Below are 4,785 nucleotides of genomic sequence, written 5' to 3' on the forward strand. Positions count from 1 at the left end.
CCTTTTCTGGAACCGACTACTCTTGTGATATGGTGTAGTCTAATTAGGCGAGACGGGTGTATTCACAGTCTTTAGAGAGTTTTCTCCGCCGGTTACTCTTGAGATACGGTGTAGTCTAGTAGACGAGACGGGTGTATTCACAGTCTCTAGAGAGTCTTCTCCGCCGGTTACTCTCGAGCTACGGTGTCACCTAATTAGACGGGATGGGTGTATTCACAGTCCCTAGAGAGTTTTCTCCACCAGCTACTCCTGGAGTAGGTTACGGGTTCGATCCGACAGGCGGGACGGGTGTGTTCACAGTCCCTAGTGAGATTGAGTTAGTTGTGACTTTTACTACAGTTGGTTAGTGTAGATCATGCTAGTGTAGCGATATGTAGCGGTAGATTTCTTTCCAGCTTTTCCTGCTAGCCTTGTTACCTTCTGTAGACTTAGTGGGTGGACCGATGATTGTTGAGGGCGGCACCCACTGAGGACTACTTGTTTCTACAGTAGTTCTCACGTCGAGTTGTTACTCCGTTTTTGCAGAGTCTTCGTCTTCGGCTGCTGCTGTTGTTGGTCAGGAGCTAGGCAAGAGCGTCACGAGTTAGAGCCCTACCCGAGGAGCAGAGCTAGAGGCACCCCTACTGCAGGTAGATGTTTTGGTTTGGATTCATGTACATACAGACTTTTAACTCGCCAGCGCGAGTAGCTTTGTACTCTGGGTTTCAGTGTATGTATATGGAACTCGGTTTCTTTTACTTTACTAGTTCTTCTAGCAGCTCTATACTACTGTTTGTAGTATTGTATGTTTTACAGGTACAGCTGTCGGTTCGTATACAGGAAAAATTCCTTTGCATACGACGGATTTGTCGGCGTGCCCGGGGAACGTGTAATCCGGGGCGTGACAGATTAAGTTGGTATCAGAGCTTAGCATTAGGTCGTTGGGACCTAGAGAACCTAAGTTTGGCAAACCTTAAGAAAGTAAAACGCGAGAGGCGTAATCTAATTGCGAAAGTCAATGATTAGTTGTTCTAACTCCTCCGAGAGTGGGGTGAGTGATTGAAGGAGTACCTATTTTGGCCTGAGAAATTATGTTGGCTGTAGACGACATAATTTTAGAGAAAAATAGGGGCTGCCTTCTAGACTTTCGTTGATTGGGTCGAGAGTGTTTGAGTTGTATCTGACCCCGTTCTGTTTCTTTCAGATTGCTGCCGAGGTTGACCGTCGACCAGGGATCAAGTCGCACCGCTAGAGATGCCTGACCAGGCAAAGCCGAGTGCACGACCGGAGGCAAGTGCACCCCCTGATTTGAGAGAGCAATTAGCTACCCTGACAGAGGTGATTAAGCAGCAGAGTGTACTATTGCAGAGGATTTATGAGATTATCACTCAGTGGTCAGGCGTTGAGACATGAGCATCTGTACAGCAGGCACTCTTGGTGGGACACGAAGTTACACCCGTCCAGGAGCGTACTATGGCATCGGGGCAGAGCCAAGACAGGAAGCGCCCTTTTCCTGATGATGGAGGACAGGTGAGTAGCAGACGTCCGCTGAGGCTTTCTCGATCTTGCTCTCAGGGTCATGGTTCATCGGGGCGTCAGCATTCCAGGGGATTGCTTCAGCAGGGACCGTCACCGAGGACGCTGCAGTGCGTGATTTGTGGAGGACCACACTGGCCACGACAATGTGAGCAGAAAGAGGGCCGCTGCTACACTTGTGGACAGCCAGGACATGTGAGGTCAGCGTGTCCTAGAGCGACATTTCCAGCACTATCCATTGCATCAGCGCAGCCAGCTGACCAGCAGACTTTTGGAGCACCACCGAGTTACCGCCGGGAGGACTCTTCAGCAGCCGATCGTGTAGTGGCAGGTATCACTTTGATTTTCGGCATTTGTACTCGTACTTTAGTTGATACCGGTGCCTCGCATTCTTTTGTTAACAGAGCATTTGCACTGTTACATGGTCTAGAGTTAGGGTCATTGTCTTTGGCACGAGAGGTGCATATCCCCGACCATGTTTTACAGGTTGCAGAGTGTTGTTGGTCGTGTCCGGTGCAGTTAGATTCGTGGTTTATGCCCGCAGACCTGTTGGTGTTAGGGCAACTGCAGGACTTCAACATCGTGCTCGGTATGGATTGGTTGACACGGTACTATGCTACGATCGATTGTGGAGCGAGGACGGTGACGTTCCACGAGCCAGGCCAAAAGGAGTTCACTTTCAGAGGCTGCAAGAGTACGTTGATTGCCACCTGGATATCTTCGGCGAGAGTTCGACAGATGCTGAGTAATGGGTGTATCGCTTTCTTAGCGACAGTTGTGGAAGTACCTACAGCGGCGCCGGGACTCGAGGATATCCCTATAGTCCGCGAGTTTTCGGATGTGTATCCCCCTGAGTTGACTACGTTGCCGCCAGAGAGGGAGATTGAGTTTATGATTGATATAGTTCTTGAAACTGCACAAATCTCGAAGGTACCTTATAGGATGACCCCAGCAAAGCTAAGAGAGCTAAAGGCGCAGCTACAGGATTGGATGATAGAGAGTTTGTGAGAGGGGAGCGCCAGTGTTGTTTGTGAAGTAGAAGGATGGTTCACTCAGGCTGTGTGTGGATTACCGAGAGCTGAATAAAGTGGCCATCAAGAATTAGTATCCCTTGCCGCGCATTGATGATCTGTTTGATCAGCTGCAGGGATCTTATGTCATTTCGAAGATTGATCTCCAGTCAGGTTATCACCAGTTGAGGGTGAGGGCCGAGGATGTTCCCAAGACGGCTTTTCGGACTCGGTACGGGCATTATGAGTTTATGGTGATGCCTTTTGGATTGACGAATGCCCCTGCCGCATTCATGGATTTGATGAATAGAATGTTCAAGCCGTTCTTGGACAGGTTTGTGGTAGTCTTCATCGACGATATCCTGATTTACTCCCGGAGCGATGCTGAGCATTAGGAGCACTTGAGAATTGTGCTACAGCTTCTGCGGGAGAAGAAGTTGTATGCCAAGTTGAAGAAGTGCGAGTTCTGGTTACGAGAGGTTGCTTTCTTGGGCCACGTGATATCAGCAGAGGGAGTAGCAGTGGACCCGAAGAAGATTGATGCTATTCGGGGTTGGTCCAGACCGACGACGGTGACAGAGGTGAGGAGTTTTCTTGGATTATCAGGATATTACCGTCGGTTTGTGGAAGGCTTTGCGAAGCTTTCCACACCCCTCACTCAATTGACGCGAAAGGGGATTAGATTCATCTGGAGTGAGGATTGTCAGAGGAGCCTTGAGGAGTTGAGACAGAGGTTGACGTCAGCTCCTATCCGTGCCCTTCCTGTGATGGGGGGAAGGATTTGTGATCTATAGTGATGCATTGCACAGTGGACTAGGGTGTGTGTTGATGCAGCATGGTAGGGTAATTACTTATGCTTCACGGCAGTTAAAGGATTATGAGAAGAATTACCCTACGCATGACTTGGAGCTTGCTATGGTAGTCTTTGCTTTGAAGCTGTGGCGACATTACTTGTACGGCGAGCATTGCGAGATTTTCACGGATCATAAAAGTCTCAAGTATCTGTTCACACAGAGGGAGCTGAACCTGAGGCAGCGCCGGTGGTTGGAGTTACTGAAGGACTATGACATTAGTATTCAGTATCATCCCGGCAGGGCGAATGTAGTGGCAGATGCATTGAGTAGGAAGTCAGTGCAAAGCCTGAGTTTGATGATCACTGAGCAGAGGCCATTACTCGAGGAGTTCCAGCGGCTGAGGCTTGAGATAGTGTCCCCTGGGTATACTGCGAGACTGATGTCTCTGGTCTTGCAGCCCACTTTGTTGGATAGGATCCGAGAGAAACAGAGTGGAGATCCGTTCTTGTCGAGAATTCCAGAGCAGCTACATAGGGGACAGGCTGAGGGTTTTTCTGTGGACAGTTCGGGAGTACTACAGTACAGGGACCGACTGTGTGTGCCGGTGGATTCAGGGATCCGAGAGGACATCTTGAGTGAGGCTCATTGTTCTCCTTATACGGTTCACCCTGGAGGAACCAAGATGTATAAGGACTTAAAGGCACAGTTTTGGTGGAATGGAATGAAGAGAGACATTGACAGATATGTGGCTCAGTGTTTGACTTGCCAATAGGTGAAGGCCGAGCATCAGATACTTGCTGGCAAGCTTCAGAGTCTGTCAGTGCCCGAGTGGAAGTGGGAGCAGATTAAAATGGACTTTGTCATGGGATTGCCTAGAGCGCAGGGTGGCTTTGATGCGATTTGGGTGATAGTGGACAGACTGACCAAATCTGCTCACTTCTTACCGGTTCAGACCACCTGATCAAGAGAGAGACTTGCGCAGCTATACCTGGATGAGATCGTCAGGCTGCATGGCGTGCCAGTGTCGATTGTGTTAGACAGAGACCCGAGTTTTGTATCTCAGTTTTGGAGGAGTCTACAGACAGCCTTGGGCACTCAGCTGCATTTTAGCACGACGTTCCACCCACAGACAGATAGTCAGTCAGAGAGGACCATTCAGACTCTAGAGGACATGCTGAGAGCATGTGTCCTTGATTTTGGAGGAGGGTGGTATCGACATTTGAGACTGGTTGAGTTTGCGTACAACAACAGCTATCAAACGAGCATTCAGATGCTCCGTTTGAGGCGTTGTATAGATGCAAATGTCGATCCCCTTTGTTTTGGAGCGATATGGGTGAGAGGAGGACATTGGGGCCTGAGACTTTGCTAGAGGTTGAGGAAAAGGTGAGAGTCGTTCGACGACACTGTAAGGACTGAGATTTTTGCAGTGTAGCTAAACTCTCAGTTGACGATGTTTTTGTGTGTAA

This window comes from Ananas comosus, linkage group 2 (genome assembly GCF_001540865.1).
Source record: "Ananas comosus cultivar F153 linkage group 2, ASM154086v1, whole genome shotgun sequence".
Taxonomy (NCBI): Eukaryota; Viridiplantae; Streptophyta; class Magnoliopsida; order Poales; family Bromeliaceae; genus Ananas; species Ananas comosus.